The following is a 23974-nucleotide window of genomic DNA, read 5'->3' on the forward strand; positions in this document are numbered from 1 at the left end:
TTCCATACACTTCTGCCATCACTTGTCTAGGTTACAGGTGCCTCAAAGCAACCTGATCTCTGTCATTCCCTGTCCATTCTTGCACTGCCTTATGGAAATCGCTGGTGGCTCTGAAATTCTGACCTTGAGAGCATCCTACATCATGTTTTAACTGCCTTTTTCTGACGTAAAAATTATCATTATGAATAAGGACAAATACTTATCATTGTGAATGGAAAAAAATTGGAAAATACCTGAATTTAAGGAACAGAGTGATATATGACTTGAATATATATGAAGCTCTGGAGTGGAAGGAGACTGCTGCAGGTTGTACAGTCCCTTCACAGTGCCGCATGAGTGTAGGTACAGTATGTACTTCATAGTATACTGTATACAGGTAGTTAACATCATAGTACTTCACAGTATTTTATGAAGTGACAGAGCCTTGGTGCTGAATCCTGATCAGGTCAGCAGTTTGCTTCATGATGCTGGGGAAGTCTTACCTCATGTCTACTCAAGATACAGCCACACAACTGAATTTCATCATCGCCCTTTCATACTTCAAATAGTCATTTCAACAATTTTGACATTTTCCCTGAAACTATAGTCTGAGATGCATCATTACACCATATCTGTAATGTCACATAGTTGGACTAAGATTTAATAAGAAGTATAAGATTGCTTAAAACACTTTATAAAGTAATTCATGCTTATCATCCACTAAGCCTATCCACTAAATACTGCTAAGTAAAGGACTGTTGTACTGTACCTTTGCTCTTTGTCTTGTGTTCTCCCAGTTCCTGTGTTGGAAAAGCTGCACACATACTGCACTGACCATGATCACTTTTCAACACTCATCTTTTCACACTGTACCTGTGATACCTACACCCTCACCCTGCCTCCCCACAGACCCGTCATGCACCTCTGCCACTGCTGATTGATGCCTGCTTGGGACGCGTCTTCATGTTTTTACTCTGAAATCATCTGACCTTATTGGCTCCCTCTGCCTGATGATTTCATCCTGCTGCTCATCTGTTACATTACCTTGTGTTGTGCCGTATATCTCTTACCGTGAGGTGATGTTCTAACATTAATTTAATCGCACCACCCTGCTTGCATGCTCAGAGCTGCAGTCGACTGTGAAATTGTTGAACGCTGTTGTAAAATTTGTGATTATTCAGTTTGTCACCTTTTATATTTGCATATACTTAGTAATGCCTGGACCGATACATGAGTTTATTACAAAGAGCTCTTCCTGAAATTCAAAACATGTAAGAAAATCAGTTACTCAAGGGTTATTGTTTCTGCCAGTTGTACTGATGTTTCTTGTTCCTTAATTCCCGTCTCAGTTTTCAGTCTTCGGAGCCCGTGGGCTGGGCGTGAGGAGCAGCGCGGGCCCCAGCCTCAGCAAAGCCGAGTTCATCGAGAAAGTGCGCCAGAGCAACCAGGCCTGCCAGCGGGGCGACTTCCAGCTGGCCATCCGCCTCTACACTGAGGCCCTGGAGGCCGACCCCCAGAACTGCATCCTCTACAGCAACCGCTCTGCTGCCTACATGAAGGTGCAGGAGTACCACACCGCCCTGGACGACGCCATCAAAGCCAGGCTGCTCAACCCCAAATGGCCCAAGGTAGGACAGTGTGCACAAACAGGAGGCGCATCGCACATGCTCGTGCAGAACACCAATAAGGAAAGTGTCCACTTGAGCTGTTTATTACTCCAGTGGCTACTGCTTCTTGTTCACAGTGTCTCACTTACACAAGCGATTAATGTGTAGCTTGTCAACAGTTGGATACAGTTGTTGATTTCTGCTAGTTTTTGCGACTTTTCATCTAAATGGTGATAGATTTCTATCTTACAGTATACACTTAAAGCACTTTGGAAAGGGGTATAGAAATGTACTGGTGCTTTGGGATTGCTGTGAGATGTACAGTAGAATGGGATAGAGAGTCCTGGTATATAAAGATTATTTATAAAAGTGCTGTTTTCTGGTCCCTGTGTTTTTCATATTAGTAAGTGAACCTTGGCACCACTCCCAGAGAAGCCTAGTCAAGTTCATGTTTTGAGGTGTCAGCTGTAGGCCTTGTGAAATTGTACTAATTAAGCCAAAAACTTCATTGGATTAAATTAATTTTAATCCATTTAATGTCATTTAAAATTGATTGAATAAAGTAATTGAGATCCCAGTTGGAGAGGAAGACAGTAGGCCATGTGGTCATCCTGAGTTGGACCAGTTACTTCTACACCTCAAATGCATTTTTAACTCAGAATTTATCAGAAAGTACAATGTACTTTATGTTTCGGGCTGAACACACACTATTACTTTAGAAGTTCTAGATAGCATAAATGTGACTTGTTTATTGTATCTTAATTAATGGTGTTTGCAGTAGTGGACACAACAGGTATCGTATATAGCGCCACAGGTGATGTTCAGACATTCATACAGTATGTGAGATGTGTTTACAGAATGATTTACAGCCAGGATCTACAAAATAAACCTCATTTTATCATATCTCTAATATGGGATTACATTCACTTTTTCTAAATATTGTGAATGACTATTTTCTTGAATGTAGGGTTGAGGTGTTCCAGTTCAGATTTTTTATATTGGTGTGTATATGTTTGTACTGTATCAATGCAGACACTAAAACATATATATTTGTAACATTCCATTATAACAATATTTACTGCAGGCATAATGCACCTTGATTGAAAACAATTTAAAGACATTAAAATAACCTTAGTTGTGCTTGATATGTGTATTTCGAAAGTGTTCTATTTAATGCTCATGATATTGTAAAGGCTGGCTGGGCTCCCTGTTTAACTGCTTGGATATCAAAGGAAACTGTGTTGCATATGAGCAAAGGAAATATTTCATCTAGAGCAAGGGAACGGAGTGCTCCAGCTGGATATCCTTGTGCTGTGCTACAGGAGAGAGCTGGCTAGGGGTTAGACTGTGACTGAGGTGTTCATTCGATTTCACTAGATTCCAGTGAGAGCAGATGACTTGTGTCTCTTGTGGAATGAGTTTGTAGTTTCTGAAAAAGCCTCTTTAAAGTGCCCTTTCTTGTACAGCTGTGCCTTTAATGGGAAGTTTTTCTCTTGATGCCTACAGTACATTATTCAGCCTTCTTTCATGTCCTTTAATGGATTCAGTTTTCTTAAATAGAAAGTGGACACAGCATGCTTCCAGGGAGAGCAAGGCCACTACCAAATACTCCTTCTTCAATTCATTTGCAGATTTTCTCGCTTCTTGAAAAAATAATTAATTGTTCAGATTATTGCATGCAAGCTGATCACTAATAATGTACATTAAAAAAGTTTAAATTCTAATGTATGATATATCGGGGATTTCTTAGCTCTGGTCTTTGGGGTCTGGAATTCACTTTTCTGTAGATGAAGTACCATTTTGAGGACCATGGAGGGGGGTTAAACAGGTTGAGTCAAGTTTTAACTGGATCAATATAATCTCTCTCCAAGAAGCACAGCTGCGTATAACCTCAAGATACAGTATCTAGCAAGCCTGCTGCATTCTGGACCCCCAGGACCAGAGCTGATGAAAGCCCTGGAGACGGTACCAATCCATAAGAGTAGAAACTTGGAGCAGTAATTGGCTGCACAAACAAGATTTCTGCACTCTGGTTTCTAACTTGTACGTGGCACATACAGTACCACCACATCTTTAGGTTGGGCTTGTAGTAACAGGCTTCCATAAAGTTAGAGCAAATTTATGGAGGTAACCAACCCACTTCAGTCATTTAAAAAATTGCAAGTGGTCTCAAGTATACAGTAGATACACAGTTGACTGTGGTCCAACCATCAGTTTTTGGTATTTTTTTTATATTTGGTAGTACAGAGTTATGGGAATTCTATCTGTGGTTTTGAAGTTTTTCTTTGAGATACTTGCATCTTATGAGTTCCAAAGTGAAAAGGGATTATGCTAAGTTATTCACAAATAATTTAACTTGCACTGCACTGTACTGTATATCCAGTTGAGAGTAAGTTACATCAGTCAATAATAATAGCTTGGTACTGTAACATGCCTATTATTTCTTTTTGTCTAGAAAATAAAATAGAAACCATTTTCATCACTACATTTAAACTATTTCATTTTTTGTTATTCTTTTATAACGCTAAAATATTTTTACTGGCCTATAGTGGCTCATTTCCCAAACCTTTGTTTGAACTGAACTGCTAAAGAGAAAATATGATTGAGTTGTAAATGCTGTTAAAATGAGCGTTAATCCTTTTTCTTTCGTTTTTGTGTTCATTGACACAGTGGGTTTTTTGTAACCTAAACAATGGCTTTGTAAAGTCAGCAGGGAACGTCACTGTATGCAAGTATCAAACTAAGTGGTAGCAAAGGTTCTTCTTGTTATAGCAGAGCAGATTTCAAATCACAACCATATGCTTGCAGTGGTAGCTGACTGAAATATGGCCTGCCAGGTTTTACATTAAGGCCAGTCACATTAAAGCACAGCCTCCAATAGTCAAAGCCATTCCTCCCAGGTCATATGACATTGTAACAATATACACAGTATTATAGCCACCTCATACAGCATTTCTCATCCATACTTTTTCCTGGCTGTAGTTTTTTACAGTCTGCATTTGATACAGCAGAATACTCCCAAGCAAAAGACTTACCTTCAAACCTGTTTGTCCAGTACACCAATCAAACTTTTACTTGTTGAATAGCAAGAAAGTGTTTTAATATCTATTACCAAAAGCAAGAGAAGACAGCTCTTAACCACTTTGAATGCAAGATGTTTGGAGTTGATATGAATGCACATTCTCCCTTGACTCTTTAAAATAGACATTGAATCATTCTTTTATATTAACTTGACTTGTAAAAAAAAGAGAATGAGAACAACACAAAAATGTTCTGCAAAGCGCCATGGTTTTCGAGGCCTTCTTGATAAGTACCATTCCTTTCTTGATTAAGACCCTGTGGTATTAAAATTGCCAGGCTGTGTTTTTCGCACACTTTCTATAGGCAGGAGTTAGCGGTTTTTGTTTTCCCTGGGGGCAAACTGTCCACTCCAAAGCAAAGGAATGAAATGGGCAATTTGCCAGCTGGGAAAACTAGGACCATAAAGTGCTGCATTCGTTGGTGATGCATGAAAAGAAGTGCTAATTAGTTCAACATGAAATTAAAACTCTTGCAGCTCAGTCACTTTCTTGAGCTGTGATTTCAAGGACGTGGAGTTTACCGCAGCAGCCAGGCAGAACATAACAGTGCTTTCTCTCTTCGGGCACAAACAGGGATGGATGTGTATAGTAAGTGGCTTTTCACCCAGGAACCCAGAGCAGCAGCAGGAAATGGGAGTTTAGATTCACTCAGTGCTTGAATATCAACATATAAAATCAAAACCTGGCTTGCAAAAAACTCACTATCTGTCGGATATCATGGATAAACTAGCACATGCAATTTCCAGATCATTTGATTTGATGTGAGTCTGGGTTTGGTCAATCTAATTCAAATTAATTTTGTGAAATAATGTCATCATAGGACTTTCATCTACACGTTTCAGGGTTATTACAGGAACACCATGGAAGCGAAGATAAAAAGAACGTATAATTTAAACCCTACATTTCAGAGGACTATACAGTTTATATAATTAATTGGAAATCTGAGATTATTAATGGGACTGAAAAGTAACAATATTTTGTCAAGCCAGAATAACGTAAACAAAAGGAAGTTTGTAGTAACAACCTGTGAATGTGATCCCAGTCTTTTAAGTAATGGTTGAAGGAATTATTTCTCCATTTGGTAGAACAGAATCAGCTGCTGCATCAAGGTGAATGGTAAATAAAGTATGGTCTACCGATATTCCGCTCTGAAACCTAAGGACACGGGCAGTCAAAGCACACAGTTGCTTAGGCCCTGGACATTGATTGGTACGATGACAGGGTCATCTGGAAACTTGTCAGGGCCTCAGTAGGCAGCGTCTGTTGGGTGGGTGCCAGGGGTGGCTGGAGAACTCATTACAAGAAGCATAAATTGGCATCCGACCTGATTTCACAAAGAAATCAGAGATGCATTTAATTTTCAAAGGGTGGATTTAATCAGTAAGAGAAACACAAAACGTAAACTAGGCAGAAAAAAGTGTGAGGTTCACCGACCCCCTCTACCTAATATTCATGGTGCCTGAAGTAGATGCACACCGTCTCCATCTGCAGACATTTACCATTACTTCACAAAGAGGTTTTAACAGTACTTCTTATGCGTATGCATTCATTTTACCTTCTTCTTTGGTTTGTACAAAACAGCAGGGTGGAGTACTCTTCTAGGGATTTGACATAAGACTGTACCAACCTGAAGGTTATTCTGAATCCCTTGCTTAAGGCATAAATATGGCATAAATATAGTGGCTCCATGGAAATTATAAACCCGTCATCAAAATTTGGTTTAGCTCCGTAGGAAAGCAGCAAACTTTCGCATGTTGAAAGTTTATGACGGGGAAGCCCTGTGTTGCAATGTGACACCTCCTCCAGCTGAGACTCCGTTCTTCTGGAGACGCCATAGGGCTGCGACATGCCTCATCCTTTTTATTTGGAAGAAAAATGGAAGGACTGATCCGGGAAAGAAAAACAATGTGATGATGTCTGGAAAGTCTGTCAGAGATGTTTCATTCCCCGTAGCTTTAAAGACTTAATGTTTATGCATTTGTTCAATTTGTGAGAACTAGGCAGATACACACAGCTTATTACTAAAAATGCAGTCTCTCCCGCCTGTGTGGGACACATTTCTGAAGATGAAATGCTCTTTATATTGAAATTCACAGCAGAATAAGAAGTATTAGAAATATCAGAAATTGAATTTGAGGTTGTCTGTTTTGTGAGGACTAAAGATCTGGAAGACTAGATGTGAGTCCTTCCAACTGCGGTGACAGAATCCAGCAAGAGCAAATACCCTCCACCTAGTGGTGAGGAAAAGTGTTTCAGCAGAGATGATGGCATTAAGTCTGCAAAAATCTTTCCAGGATCAGCATGCACATAAAGTCAGCCAAGTATTACTTCCCTTAGAATAAAATAGAAGGAAACTGTGGGTGTGGAGCTAGCAGAGCAGAGGTTTCTTCTGGAAGGCCTGGCGCTATCCCAGACGCGGCACATTTCTGCAGACAATAAAAGTGCACATTTTTATGACTTCATTGGCTCTGGGGCAGTTTTATATATTGTTCTTTTCTTTTTTTAGATCTCCCAGGTGAAAGAATCCATCGTGAAAGCAGTGATAGAAATAAAACTGTCATAACGAAGTGGTTTCCCAGTATCCTACTTTTGTTCAGACTTACTAAGCGTAATCTTTTTGCCACATTGAATACCACACTGGTGCTGACTGAGAACGTACAGGCAGTTTCATAACACTGAGGCAGCACTGTAAATTCTTGTCCTAAAACATTCTGAATTAAAGTGTGATTGTGGAGCTATTCAGATAAATTTACAATCAGCAGTGCTGTATTCACACACCCTGTACAGCCACTCTGCCACAGCCTTGCACAGTATTGAGAAAGTTTTATCAAGGGATTGCATACAATCTGTAGAGGGGGATATTTAGAGATTTCTTTCCCTTGTTAGTACAGCAATTAAATATTTTTTTCTTAATTTCAGACAGTCTGGGCAATAAAGACAGCTATGCAATTGTTCAGAAATGCCTTTTCACAGCTTTTTGAGGTATGAATACTTGTCGAAGGGAGTTTAATTATTCATTTATTTGGCTAATGCTGTTATCCAAAGTGACTTAAAGGGGAGGGGTTACAGTCATCTGTTTTTTATGTGTACATTTTGGTAGCCATTTTAAAATTGTAGTTGAGCATTCTGGAAAAGTGCCTCCTTGGAGTGTTCAGCAGTGGTGGATAAAAAGGGACAGGTGTCGCAGTTTCAAATCCCAGGAAGGGACACAGAAAGTAAGGATCTCCATGCTTAACAGAGCAGGAGATCGTATGGAAGAGCATTTAGGACTGAGATCAGGATGCCTGCTTTTACACAAGATGTCCAGTGTCTAGAACATGCAATCAAGCCTTGTTGTGGATTCAGTAACAACCAAAGAACTCCTCCTCTCATTTGTAACTTGCTTAGGTACGGTGTCTCTTCCTTTAATTGTACCCATGACCCCATCGTTAGGATTCCAGGGCCCTGACCTCTGCTCAGAGACAGAAACTAACTAAGAAACCGAGCTTATATCCTTACCATTATCTGTGGTGGCAGAGTATGGCTTGTGTCATTCTTCACCCTCTGCACATCTAGCTTGTTTTATTTGTTTAACCTTTGACCTCTATTGCTGACATCATGACCCTGCCAGGAACCAGCCCTAACAACAGACTGCAGTTCTCACTCCAGCTACAGCTAGAAGACTCCCAGTTGCTAGGAACTTACAGGCAGCTACGCTTTTCATTGAAGCATGTTGTTTTTAACAATTAAGACATGAACTTTTTACATAATCTGTCATACTGGAACAGAGTTTATGGCTTGATCTTTCTAAAACAATGTAAGTCATTTAGTTAGTTTTGGGATATACTATTGTTTTAGATTTTCAATACATGGTACAATATTAGTAAAGTGTGGTGCAATCATGATCATTACCTACATACTGTACATCATTTATGACATTACACATTGTTATGTTTTTATTATATTATCTTTAATTGTATTGATATTTTAAAAAATGATTGTATAGTTACTCCACCTTAATATTGTGTTTTAATTTTCTAAAATATTCTTTCAGGAGTTTACAATTTTGAATTAAATTTGTCTTCTTGCATTTATGTCTTGAGTGAGATTGAAGCCTAGAGCTAAAATTGGACTTACCTTGAATTTCTAAATACCTGTCTAGAAGTTTGAGAAAGATGGGGTACAATTTATTTTTGGCTATGGCACTCTGAAGATGTAAGTTACGTTTTTGACGATAAAATTTAAAGCCATGTGTAGCTTCTGAGATATGATGAGATCGAGAAGAAGATAATGCAAATGGTGTGGTGTAAACCGACAGACGAGTTGCACATATACTATAGCAAACCATTTATCTGTTAAACATGTACAGAACTGCCAGGTTAATGACAGTATTGAGCAATTGTTGGCATATGTGGCTACACATTGCACCCCACCAGTGTTCACTTAGATATGGCCGTACAGGAGGTCACTGTATTACCACGCTGCTGACACCAACAGGAAGGAAAATGAAAAAATAGGATTTATTTGGTTGCATTACTCCAAAATCACAGTGAGTTCCTAGAAGTCAGTTCCTAATATATATTAAACCCCAAACATTATGTTTTATTTGAATATTAATTTTCATGTGATGTATTGCTTCACTTTCTTTACTGAGTGAAAATTCTGTAGAAAGTTCTCTCTCACTTTGTGCAGTATGATCTATGTCACGCTGTATATGAGGAACTACAAATTACTCTTAGAAAAGCAAAAACATTTCATACTTTCCTAACTTTGTGTGTCTGCGATCATTGAAGCCAGAGTACTAAAAAAAGTTTCAACATATATCAATTACTTTTTCATAAGCTTACATTTAGTCACAAGTAAAGAATGAAAATGAAGGGAGCTCAGTTTTCGTGATATTTCCTAAATGAGCAAGCTGTATGTATAGTCATCTGAAATAAAAGAAATAATGCTAGACTTATGTCAGCCATAATGACAGGTTTTCCAGCAGTTACTGTATTTATGAGCCCTGTTGACAAGGGTTGTGAGGCAAATTGGAATCTTTCTTTTTTTCCCCAAATTACTATGATATTGTGAAGTATTGTTTGCTTTCAAATAATTTGAAGGACAAGGGTTTGCTACGGACGAAGCATATCATTTTTATGCTTGTAGCTATAATACGTATTACTGTAGTAGCTATTGTGAATCACTAGATTTAGTATATGAACTTATATCAGCAATTTAATTTGAAACCAGTAAAGTCATCAAGTATACTGAGAGAGTGAAGCCCATACATTTGGGTCAAAAATTGCCGCCTTGTAGTTATGACCTGATTCCACAGGACATCAACCATTTGCCAATCCTGGCCCATCTTGCAAACTGCTTTTGGTAACAAATATTCCAACCAAGATGGATGTCTGACTGCCGTGTCTTTTTTTCTCTGTTGATATTCCGCCCATAATCATAACTATTCCAGTTTAAAAAACATGCAGCAAAAACCTATAGCATCATTGTTTTCTGGTTTAAAGCCAATACACTCCAGGTTTGCATGGCGTTTGCATGGCATCATTCTAGCAGCAATACAGCCAACATATAAAAAATGGGGCTCCCACATGTCCCCCACTGGCCACCTGACTGCCCTTCAGTTCTGTTGAGATAAGGCCTGTACTGTAGCGCTACTGTTCCAGTTCTGTTTCTGCCATTTGTAGGATTAATTGTAAAGTAGAATTAATGCAATTCCTGTAGTCTGTATACTCTGCCAGTATGATTACTGTCAGCTGTCTAATGAGGTACTGACTTCTAATGCAATGAACACTTACTGTAGTTTAGAAAAATACATAATTCCCTTTTTTTCTGCCTGTTGAAAAGCATACTTGTTTGAAATTACCGGAGGAATTACTATAAACGTAGCAAAATATCCCAAGCCATATTGGCAAGAGTGTCCGCTAATTTGCATTTGGATGGGGATGCAGTGGTTAAGAAGGAATTACAGGAAGAAAACGAAACAAAAAGGCGGATTGCAGTCGGCGAGATGAATGGGGGTCGTCTTGACCAACAATACAGCTTTTGGAGAGCGGTCAACCCCAGGGTCAGTCTCTGCAAAAGCTTCTTGTCCGTGGTGCACTGAACCTAGGGGGGGCAGCCTTCCCACCCCCTGGCTCAGCAGGAGCTCTGCTGGTTCACTCTCTCAGGCTCCTGTCACGTCAGCTGTAACTGAGACTGTGAAAGCCTCGCACAGAGAGTTACTGCAGGCCACAGTCTTCTTCTGCCCTGCCAGTCTGCCTGCGGAGCTGTGTCCTTTAAACTGCCTTCTGTCTGGGTTCTGGAGTCTTACACAATTAATGTAACCTTAACTGACAAGTGTTTAATATGGGGAATCAAATAGCTTTTGTCATTCAGTGGTTCATACAAGCTGCCTACAGTACAAAAAGACTACTTTTCTTTTTGTTGTTTTTGGAATTTGTCTTGAATTTGTATGCATCCTTTTCCTGGTTATCTGCCAGGAGCATTGTTTTTGGTGGTTTTAGGTTTAAATTAAACTTCGTGTTTAGAAACTTTTTTTGTGAGAAAGAGAATCCATTAAGCAGTCTCTTTATTGTTATTTCTGTGATCCATAATTCCTTGTGTATTTTCCATATTTTTCCTGGAAATTGAGGAATTAGAAGTGATGGGAAACAATACTTGCTCATTGGCTAAGGAAACTTGGAATTCACCTCCGTGCACTGATGTATCGGTAGAAATGGTGAATGCATGCTGTTAGCAAATACTGTAGGATAACAGGTTTTATGGTTATAATAAACAGAAAGAGAATTCTGCCATATGTTGTATCTTCTGCTAAAAACTCACCCATTTGCTAACAAGTGCCTTTGAGTTTTTTATGATTGGTTTTGGACTTCAGAGAGAAGATAGGCCAGTGACGGATTTTGGAGAGGATGTTAATAATGAGGATTACTGTATATCTGATCTAAAGAAATACAAGCATTATTTCAAAAACAATTAAATAAAAACCTACTGACAGCACTGTTTTTATAAACCACACACACTTGACAGAAATCAAAGAAAGTCACTTCAGGGCTTTTTCACGAAGTGACACTTGACTCTTTGTTACATTTCATCAAATAGCTAACAAATTCTGGCTTTCCTGCATACTGTACATTCAGCAATTTCTGAGTATTTACAGTCTGTTTTGTCATGGCATTTTTACTGTCTTGCTCTATTACAAAAATTCAACATCTGTCAAATATCTAAACAGAGTTGATTGAAATGTATTGCCTCAGTTACTGTTGTTGTATAGCAATATCTGCTAAACAAAGTATAAATTACAGATCTAGTAGCCAAATCAGTAGAAGAACGATTTGTGACTTGAGAAATATTTTTTTTCATTTTGTGATTTGTGATAGTTTTTTAATTCACAGCAACGCAGTTCTGACCTGAGGAGAATGCTACAGTAGGTTTGCGTTTACTGTGTAAATTCTGTACTCACCGACATAGTTTCATATGTCTTCTATAATCAGTACATTAGGACAGAGTAAAGGTAGGGTTAGGGTTGACATTTTAGGATCTGTGTCTTGTTTCTCAGATAATGGATTATTGCATTGCTCAAGTTACAGTTTTAAAGTTGAACTCATTGTATCTATTAATGGAGGTCAGGAGCATTGCGAATGTGTCTGAGATCAGCAAGCAGAATTTCAGGAAGACTTCCCTGACAGCTGAGGCCAGCATGCTCCACAGACTCTCAGCAGCCACTGCTCATTCATTCCTTGAGGTCACTGCATGAGGTGCTCTTTAATTATCTACAATTACAGCACCACCCCAGAGAAGCCCATTTACTTCTGCCTGGCTTCATTCGGCACTTACTGTTCAATCTTTCCTCCTGCTATTGTGAGCGCGAAACCTTACTTCTTTGTTAATAAACAGCGTGCTTATGAAGGCTCTCTGGAAGAGGCCACTGGGAACATTATTTGGTGGTAAAGCAAACACAGCTCAATAGCATGACTGATGGAGAAAAAGATTTTGGGATATTTGCTGTTGAGTTCAGGGGCAACTTTGTTGTCTTTGTTTTGTTGTGTTTTGTTTTCCTTCTTTTAGAGATGCCTGCAAAAAAAGACCTTTTGTTTGTTTTTTTTTGCCATTCATACGAAGCAGACGAGCATGTACTGGTAAGCCTTTTTACACTGCCAGAGGGTGAGAGGATACCCCTCCAACTCCTTCCTGATTGAAGTGGCTCCCCTACAAAGCTTGTATTTAAATTATTTTCAGGCAAAGAATAAGGAGTGTTTTTTTTCTTTTCTACCAGCATTTCTTATGTTGATGATGGCTGAGATTCTATGGTAACAACCACAACATGAGCTACCTGACTGAAGGTTTCACAATAGGTGTGTGAATTCAAAGGGCCATCAATGGCTAAGCAGGGTTAAATGGCCCTGTTACAGCAAGGAGGGTGAATACCCTGCTGTTCTGCACAAGGATTTGTACATGATCTGCTTCTGTCTGTCACTGGGAACCACATCTAAGGAGTTTTGAAGTCCCAAAGTGATCTTCAAGTCCTTTGCAATTAAGCTATGTCTCTTTTTTCCTTTGATCTTATTGGTACTGTACCTTAAACTAAACTTAAACAATTTAGATAAATATTAGACAGGACAATGTTATGATCACTCTTTAAATTTTGGCAGTTACCTTATAGTATTACCTTTTAGTATGTCTTCATTTCTAAACACGTTTCTGTCAATAAGCTTTAAAGGTCACCTGTGCTGTGGGCAAGTAAGGCATCCTTACGGCAGAGATGTTGCACAAAGGCCTCAGGCATGTTCTTCCTTTTAATCAGTACCACCTGGCCAAGATTGTAATACTGCTTGGTTGATATTAAAATATGTCTACACAGCTACTCAGATACATCTGACAGTGTATCAACAATACGGTGGGTCAGCACAAGAGAAGTAGGATTGCACCCTGACACCATTATTTTACCCCCACTAAAGCAGTGTTTTATGCCTTTAGATTTTCTGCCTTACACAGACACAAAAAATCTACATCTGAATTGTATGCATGTACTCTGCTTTACACAACATAAGATTCACAATTGTGATTTTTTTTTATAATATGCCACAACAGATTCTCATTAATATTGGTGTGCGGACTGTAGCGCATGTTTGGGTCTGTGGGTGATTTCCTGGTGTTTTAGCACCATTATTGTTCTGGTGCAGAGGTGATGTCGGCCCTGAGACCGGTCCACAGATTGCAAGAGATCACAAAACATTAAGAATAAAAGGCATGTCCAATACTTAATAGGCTCAGACAGGTAAAGAGGTTACTGTAGCAAAATTCATATTTATTTGTAATAATGTGTTTCTTAGCTTTTGTAGTCTATGCAGATTCTATTCCACGATATTTTTTGTTACAAGGAAGAGAAACATTTTACTTCCCTACTAATACGAGTCTGATCCGAAAGCTCGAGAAATCCATTAGGACCTTGAAGGAAGGGGAATAATAGGCGCGTGATGTCATTTGCCGGCTGCTTCCCGCTAATCCTCCTGCTGCTCAGAGGACCCGGTGAGGTGTGGAGACGCCAGAGTGCGGCTGGCTGGGGAGATGCCTCGCACGGAGACGGCGAGTCCACAGGCGCTTGGTAACCGAGCAGCGCTCGGAGCTGGGGCATCGCTCGGGAAAGTGAAATGAGTCAAGCTCCTGAAATGATAAATGAGCCTGCAGCTCCTCGCTGACGGCGTGCCAGATCCCACTGAGCGACTGGGAACCCATCAATGCTGACACTGTGGCGTCCGCTGGGTAATACTCCGGACCGTGGCGGATCTGCGTGCCAGAGCAATGGTTCGTTCAAAAGCTCTGGGCAGGAACCAGAAATTTTCATTTACCTCAGCCCAGGTCTCCAGTCAATTTGGTGGGACTCACTGAGCCTAGATGGTCCCACGCCCAGCATCAAGCAACACTTTGAAGACAAAAAGAGCAATGGAGTTCAAAGTCAGGATTAATTGTTTCTCACGCAGCACTGACAAGATGACATATTTTCTTCTTTTCTCTTTATATGCCGCTTGGCATGTTTTATACTGCTGTGTTTTAACCACCAAAAAGCATTCGCAGATAAATTAATTGTAGCGTTTTTACAATTAGGTGTTTACAACGGTTGCAGATTTATCCACAAGCCTTTAAGAGATTATAGTGTGGCCTTGGATCATGCCAGTGTAAATCCATACCTCTGGGGATCATCAGGTAAGACACATGTTTATCCAGTGGGAAACAGGATAGCTTGCTGTTTGGAGTCAGGGGAGTTTGTATTAATTTGTAGAAATTCAGTAATTGCACCAGCAGGGCTGGCATCCCTCATGATAGCTGTGCAGCTCTCTCTGACAGCCCTGCAGGCAGCTGCTGCCTGGAGACCCAGGCATACTGCGATTTACTGTAACCTGTCCAAAGCAGGGGTCAGTGAGATGCCTTTCTTGTACAGTATGTGTACTGTGAACGTTTACTCGCCACATGGGAGGGAGAGATCATTCTGTGAGCGCAAAGCCTTTAAATCTGGCCCTTCATTGAAAATACAGTATGTGCTATGAAATGCTATACACATGGTACAAATTCTTTTCAGAAAGAGCTGCACTTGATTCCAGGTTCAGTGGACAGACCCTGCCTGGTGTCGGGTCAGTCCACACCAGGCAGAGGTGATCCTGGCAGCTGCCCAGAGAGCATCATGTATGAGCTGATAAGCACTAGATGAGAGAATCACAACATTATAGAAAGAACAGTCATGCTTTTAAACACCCATCAGTGCACCTTCCTGTTTTACTATTTTTATATTTTTCTCAGTTATTTGTCCCTATGCACATCCTTGGTGTCGCAGAAAAGTGCATCTGTGCTAATGGCTCTCTCAGCCCCTGATGGCGGATCATTCCTAATCCCAGATATCCTGGCATCTTTCTTTAAGAATAGCTTTTCTGTGCTGTCCCGCTAACCATTCGGCTTGCAATGTACGTCCTGAGTATTGATTACATGGATCTGTTTTGTATCTTAATGAGGGTGATGCCGGCTTATTTGGTTTCTGGACTTTCCAGGTACTTGACATCTCTTGTGGTGGACTATAGAAATACCTTCAGCACCTTGTTTGGTCTGTATCCATTTTCCTGCCTTCTTAACCCGCATCATCCCACAGAAGGAGAGACCCTACATGCCACCTTCACCTTGTCCTTCTGAAACAGAAATGGATATCATCTTGTGAAGGTGCCAGGAAATCATTCATTTATTCCCTCAACAAACAGCCCTCCTTCAAGATGCAATTGAAAGCAGAGTGTGCTTTGTGTCAGGCCTGGGTGCTTTCTTGTCATGGAAATTCTTCTGGCTCTTCGCTTTTTGAAAACCTTGTCCCCAGCACTCAAGAAATTCCCTTCCATTTTTAGCTCTTTTTAAAATGCAAAATTATGCGATTGAAGCGAAATGCTTAAGTGGCTGTTTTAGTCAAGGGCTGCTTGACATAACATCTCCCTGCAAATTAGCCAAAGGAGAAAAGGCACCTAAAACTACAACTAAAATGTAGTCTGTACAACTGAAATTATGGTTCCTTTTTGAATAAACTGTAGAATAAAACACTAAAAATTACTGAATTGTCGCCGATGTGTGTTGTAGCTTGATGTCATTTGAATAACATTTGCCCCTCACAGTATGCACCCAAGGCTGCTATACCAGTGTCCCCTAGAGCAGTAGTGCTCAGCTCTGATACTAGAGGACCCACGTTTTAATTAAGAATTAATAAAGAATAAATTAAGAAAGGTTAGGAACAAGAGCAGGCCATTTGACCCATATAGATCAATTCAGTTGGCCTTCCTGAAACATTCTGTGTAACTAAAACTAAAAAGAAAAACTTGGACTTTCATTGTGGTTTAATTTGTGTATTAAATGAAGAGAATTTGGAATGGAAATCTGGGCTGAGACCCACTGTACTATAGCACATGCAGTGTGTTCCTTCCAGGGTACAAACTGTCACAACACCTGGTGTTGTAGCGCCCTCTGGTGAGATCAGTTATTGTCCATGACATGTTCCCTGTCGTTCCATTTCTGTGTGTGTCAAATTGAATCCCTCTGCAGTGCCTGTTTCAAGAGTGCATCACTTGATGGAATCATTCTTTGGGGATGTCCTTGATAGGGCAAGGCTGATGTCCAGAAAGCTATTCATTCTAAGTCTCCCACAGGGAAAAGTGTGTTGGGAGGACTAAGACAAATTCAGAAATTGCTCAGGCAAACATTTCCCTGCAAGTACATACATTCTCCTTTACATTCACAACCCGAAGATGCATTAATACAACTGTGAGTTTATTGTAGGAATCTGAGTGAAGCATCCTGCTCCAGGGTACAATAGCAATGTCTCTGCATTTAAACTGGTCTGGTCCTGGGTCAAGAGCCCAAACAGCTAGCAGCTGCCCCACGCTGCAGCCCTGACTCAGGGTAATGATGATTGGGAGTATTCAGTAACCCCTGAACATTGAAGACATCTTGTTGACTTATCTTAATACTGCAGGAATATGAGGAGAGTTTGGGTGGTGGCTAGTGGCTCTCTGATCCAAGAGGAACAGGGCTGCTAGTGCACATGGCTCCTCTAGGGTTTCCAGAGTGACTCCCCATGTCTTGCCCCCGGTGCTTCCTCTGGACTGGGCAGTTGGTGGATCATTTGAATTGACATCTCCTCTTGTGAAACCGACCAGACCTCTGTGGCCAAACACATGCAGTCCGGAAGCGGTGAGTGACAGAGGGATCTTCTGCACATGCCGACACTGTGGTACATGTGGGCTCGATGAGGAATCTGCGCCGGCGCACAGCAGAGCATTTTGCTACCAAGTATGGCTTGTATGTTTGTGATCACGCTTGCCTTGTTTTCACTGCAGCAAAGATATTGAATGAGCAAAGAGGTATATTTTGGGTAATTTAAATAATATTTCAAGAAAATTAACACAACGTTTGACCGGTGGCTAATTGAAGCTCTGACTAATGTATACTGAACAGTGCAGTATACATTAATGGCAGCCAAAACTCTTCGAAAAAGAAGTTGAAGATAGGAGCAAATTCTCACTTGTCCTTAAGTTCACTTGGTCCCCAAAATCCAGCACTAATTAGTGGGGGAATGCTAACCCTAACTCTAGGCGGGGTCTCAACTCGGCAATTCTGTAAACGGTCTCTGAAGCCCTCCGGTCATCAGATTCGACAATGTTTCTCAAACCAAAAAATATGAGTTGAAAATAAACAAAACCATTGAGAAAAGCTCTTGGATTTTTTTCTTATTCAATAATATATCTTTAGGCAAATTTTCAATCAGCTGAGAAATGCTGTAAAAATGGTAATTAAATGAGCTTGCATTTTAGGCCAGGGCAGGGTTAGATTGACAGGAACCATTAAATGTTCACTCCACTTATCTATTTGCACTTTAAGTGCCTAAATCAAGGGAGCTTATGAAATAGAAAAGGTTTTCTTACAAGTTGTGACCTGACTCAGTTTTGGAATTCAATTAGTGAACAGTGCATTGTACAATAAAGGCAGCCAAGGCAGTTGTTTTGTAATTATTGTGTTGTACCGTGTCTAAATAAAGATGTTCCTACACAGAGCTATGATGTTCCCTTATCTGAGAGTTGGGACACATGCAGTTCACTACAGGCGCTAACAGAGCATTGTGGGAAGTCTTCCTATCACATGGCACCAGGCACTGAACAGTTTGATGGTCAAAATGACAAACTCCTATCTGAGCTGTAGATAGTGGTCTCAGAAGATCCGACCCCTCATCTTCTTCTGCAAGTTAAAATCATAAAATTCCTTTGAGTTTAGCCAAACCCATGATATAATTCTCAACTTTTGACATTCATATCCCCTTAGTCTTAGTCTTAGTAACTGCACTCTTAGCGTGTAGCCTGAAACATTAGTGAGCACTTGGATTTGTCATGAATTCTAAAAAATAATAGTAAAAAATAATACAGAAAGGAATTTTCTTTAAAAGAAAAGAGAACTGCAGAATTCGTTGTCATCTTGCTTCCAACACAAACCTCAGTTCAACATCTCCCTCTTGTGGAATGCTTTAGTAATGCTCTTTACAGTTAACTCTAGGCTTCATTTCATTCTATATTTAATTATCATAGTAGTAATATGTTAGTACATACATACTACTAGTATATTAGTAGTATGTGCTTAATACAAGACATCTGTCTCAAGAATTATTGTTAATAATAAATTAGTGTTAGCTTTAAACATTGGGGTTAGTCTTTTCAAAAATGCACATAAAATAGAAACAAATGACCTATTTCTAGGTCTATGTAGGTACTGTACTGCCAGTAATTTTACATCTTTGATAAGTATATTCTCTCATTTGTAGCTTACATCCATTGGCAAGGACATTTTTTGTAAAAAAAAAAGCCATAAAATAATGTATACCTTTACTTAATCCAGATATATTTGATGTCAGTATAATTGGTGGTGATATATTAGAGGGATACTGTATTTCAGATACTGCGGTCCTTAGGGACCACTGGGCCAGAGCATTGCTGTGCCTCAGTGTTCCTGTGGAGTGACACAGCTGTGGGAAGTGAACAAGCTCTGTCTGTGGGCAGTCTGATGGGCCTTTGGATCTAGGGCTGACAGTAATCGAAACACTGTGGACTTTTTGACTTGCTTTGTGTGTAGTCAGGATAGAAGCAAAATTGACACTGTGTCCCATTCTGTGACATTTCCATTGTTTTAGGAGCTGCAATGAGTGCTGGGGCCCTGGGTTCAGTTCCTGGGGTGCTATCTGCATGGAGTGTGTATGTTTCCTCCAGGCACTCTGTTTTCCTCCCACAGTCCAAAGACATACAGTACTGGTAGGCTAACTGGTTCCTGGGAAGTTGGTCCTGGTGTGAGTGTGTGTGTCTGTGTGTCTGTCTTGCGATGGACTGGCGTCCCGTCCAAGGTATACCCTGCCTTGTGCCCAGCGCTTGCCAGGATAGACTCTGGCTTCCCTGTGTCCCTGTGTTGGATAAAGCGGTTAGAAAAAGAATGAATGAACGATAAAAAATTGCCAGATGAAAGATGAAACAAACTGCCGGGTAAGAAAATGACAGAATGGCTTTCATGGTACCAGAAAGTAGGGCTGTCATTGATAGATTGAAAACATCACGCCACGTTGAGCTGTAAAAGATTAATAGTGCGTGACACATAATGTAAAGCGATAGAAACAAAATAGCTTTAATGTGTGAATTTCACATAACAGATCTAACATAAGAAAAATAAAATGAAAGACTCAAATAAAATTCTATCTCCTTTCAATTATTCTGTATTTACAGTACAGAATCACCATACCCAAAACTATAGAAAGCAATTCCTATCTATATCATTTTCAGTTATATATAATATTATATTTTGCTGTGAGGTGTTTTTTCAGAAGTTAATGATAAATGAATAAGCCCTCAGTTCACTAACCGAAGCAGTCGACTGACTGTAGGGAAGGAAAAAAACAATACCCGTTGTGAACAGTAGGGGGCAGTGTGGCTCTTAGATACTAATAACTTTTTGCTGAGGCTGTTTAAAGCGCTCAGATCAGAAGCTGTAAGATGAAAGTGGAGAGTGTATCATTATACATGGTAGGAGAGAAAGGCTTTGTTCAAGTATTTTTTAGCATATCAGAATATTACATCACTTTATTCTGAAGCTGGTTCAGCTTAGGTGTTATCACTGTGTGAGTAATTACATTACGTCATTCTGATTAAACTTAAAATTACCCTCACTGACTGCGTGTACAAAGGCATCTTAAGGGTGGAGAGCTTTTTTTTCTTGGAAGACTGTGTACGGACTGGATTTCAGGACTATTATGGCACAATCAATGATTCTTCAGGAACATTTGCAGATAATTGTGCCATGATGTGTAATATGAATTTTGAGTCAGATCTCATGTAGTACATTTACATTCAGTTCATTCTAAGGAGGTGTCATCTTTATTAAAAGGACCTCTTGGGCTGTATCACTGAGCCACAGTTGTGATTCTTCACAAGTGAATTGAAATGATTTTACCAAGACAGGTACATAACATGAGAAAGGTTGGAGATAAGACAAGACAAGACCAGTTTTAGTAGCTTACTGATTGAAGAAGCTGTTTCTTGAACAACATAGCTGGGTAGATTGTTCTAAGTAGCTTTGACAGCTGGTGCAGACTTACTTTGTTTTTGAACATGATGTTAATTTCCCCTTGTGTCCCTGGGTCCTACTGTATGTTTGACTGCTGCGCAGGGTTTAGAACACATGAATTAAATACCAGTACAGTTTTCCATTTGAAGACAGAAGAGATTCAGATTCTCTGTCCTATCTTAAACTCAAATTTTGGCAAAGCTGTGTTGCAGCTGCTAAAAAGATATCTTACTAACATAATTAGAAAACCACAATGACAACAGTAAATTCAATTTGTATGGGTTTTCTGCAATGAGTAATAGATCTAGAGTTGTAAGGTTTGTGTAAACCAGAAAATGTATAATATGCGTGGGAGCCGAGCTTGTGTTAGATAAAATACTTTGGCGCATCTTTGAACTTGAGCTAGTCCATTGCAATGAGGTACATTATACTTTTAACAAAGTTAGTGTCTGTGATACCTGTCTTATTTCTGATCTCTCTGTCCCCATGATATTCTCACCACTTTGAAACCTTCTGGAGACACGTAGGATATTATCTATCTGTAGCATGTTCCCTAATTACCCCTTCCAAGTGCAGGGTGCAGGAGGGTAATATAGTTGAAGCTGTTTACGGTCTGTACAGCATTTGTTACAGTAATTCTTTTGGTCATCAACACAGCACATCTCAGTGTAGTACAGTTTTACTGTATGCGTGAAGCGAGTGAAAAACAGGAGTGAAACTGTGCGACTGTTGTGTTTTTAATGGCAACTGCTGGTGTGATGACAAAATGCCAACTAAGTACAACACCTTCTCAGTGCAGGAAGAAGCTGTGTAACATTAACTGTCACTCCTGGAAATGGATGAAAAAAACCTGCTGACACTTCACTCAGCAATCATTGTTTTGTCACATTTTTCATACAAAATAACATTCTGTGGAGCTAAAGGATTTTTTCATTTAGAAGGAAACCTTTTTTGGGTTGAGAGACTCTATTTTCCTAATTATTTATTATTATTTATCAATTGCTAATTATTTTATGCCATTTTGTTTACCCTGATTTCAGAGAGTAAAAGCTCTATAAAATATCTCGGTGCCAGATTTGCTTTAGACTTCAAGAATGATGAAAAGGTTGTTCGGAACCTGAGAAAAAGAAGTGACAAAAATAACATGAAGTGGTATTTTTTGTCTGAAAGGCATAATGTTTTCAACACTTTGGAAACTAGGTATCACGCTTGTTATTCAGTTTAACAAGCATTCAGCATCTCTGTGTGCTTTAAGAAAGTTATAATCAACACCGCAGTTTGGAAGGATTCAGGAATGTGCACACGTCTGTACATTCGCACAAGCACATCACACCAGAAGAAACTTCAGGAAAAATGATTTCACCTTTGATGAAAACATACTGTATGGACTGTACCACTGTGACCTTGAACACAAGAAGTAGCATATGGAAATGTAACGGAACACTAATTATTTTCAGTTACTAACCGTTTGACCTTCAGATTGATTAGTAGATCAGTATGGGTACCATTTGTATGAAACAGGATGTGATACTAATGTCCATCCAACCGTTGTCTAACCACTTCACCCATTCCAGGGTTGCTGGAGAGCTGGATTCTGGCGATACACCCTGGGTGTGGCACCAGTCCATCACAGGGCACGCACAGACACAAACACACACCGGGGGCAGAACTGAACCCAGGGCTCTGGCGCTGTGAGGCAGCAATATTGTCCACAGCGCATCTGTGCCGCCCAGATACTAATGTAATAAGTATTATTCCTAACCTGTATTTGTTTTCCAGAATCTAATAATTATTTCATTGATACTGTACGTCGTATGTTTTGAGCAAGTGGTAGTTAAGATGTTCTGATTAATTACTTATTCATGATGAGCTGATCCCACACTTTAATCTGTTATAAATAAGTAAAAAAAAAACTGGGTAAGAGTCAGCCCTGATTGCTGCCAGCCTGCAGCCTTGCTAAAAGAGCTCTGTCCAGCCAGCCGGTCACATGATCCGGGTTTGACCTTGTGATGTCTGAGCGCCACGCAAGCTCCTTCATCGCCCCACAGCCGTGTGTGTCATTGCTCTTTGAATCAGTAGTCTGTCACTTGCCGTTTTTATTGTGATATCACTGCTTGTATCCTGCTCTGTGTGTTCTGGGAAAATCTCTCCTCCCCGTTGTGTTGATGTCAAGCCAGTGCACTTTTCAGTCAGTGGCAGTGGGTTTGCCCACAGTGGGCAGGCAGCAGGGAGACACTGGCTGCAGGCTGACGTTGTGTATCAGGCTGTCTGTCAGTTTTCACGTGTCTTCTCATGGAGCTGCAAGACATCCTCTGACTCAAATGCGGCATGAATTTAATCAGGATTTGTCTCGCTTGTTGCTTAAATTAAGTAGATATCGTCTATCGCTATTCAGAGTACAACCTTCTGCCAAATGTACAGCTGCCTAAGCTTGAGAAACTAATATTCAAAGCAATTCTATGATAATATGAATGAGTACAGTAAGTACAGTCCCAGGTGGGATAATTCAGAAATGCATGATGCACCATTAAATGATAAGTTTTAATGCTGTGCTGTTAAAATAGCATTAAATCCTGAAGGTTGCAAGTACATTGGATGTAAATAAAAGAGCATAATATTATCAGCATGTCAAGATTGTGTTACACATTCCATGTTAAATTATTTGGCTTTTTTCCACACGAAATGCTATACCCTGGATGAGCATTCAGCTGCTGTAATTGTTTCACATTGACTTAAAGTACAGAATGAGGCTTGCTTCTGCCAAACCAACTGTATTTTTCCATTAAAGGAAAATACTTGTAAGCAATATGCTCATAAATGTGAGTCAGGCTGCTGTTGTAAATGTTTTGCCAAAAACTGCTTCATCAGTATTAATCTTGGACACTCTTATCTCCTGCACTGCAAGAAAATGTAAAAAAAAATGTAAAACATGAAATTAAATTACCAAATGTTATATACATTTCAAAAACCGACTCTATAAATTACAGTAATAAGAGCTGCTCCTGTAATTTGCAGTAGTGTTGAATTTGGGAGAGTGCTGGTTACTGTATATGCTGAAAGGGGAGGAAGAGATCAGAACAGTCATTGATCAGGAGGAAAAACTAACCTCTATTAAATACATGCCTGTAGTTGGTGACCCCCATCCCCATAGTCACACAGGTTCATGTTTTAATTTGCTTTCACGGGCACTCACTCAACTACTCCACTGGTTCA

The sequence above is a fragment of the Atractosteus spatula genome, chromosome 17, assembly GCF_055471065.1.
Source record: "Atractosteus spatula isolate fAtrSpa1 chromosome 17, fAtrSpa1.hap1, whole genome shotgun sequence".
NCBI lineage: Eukaryota > Metazoa > Chordata > Actinopteri > Semionotiformes > Lepisosteidae > Atractosteus > Atractosteus spatula.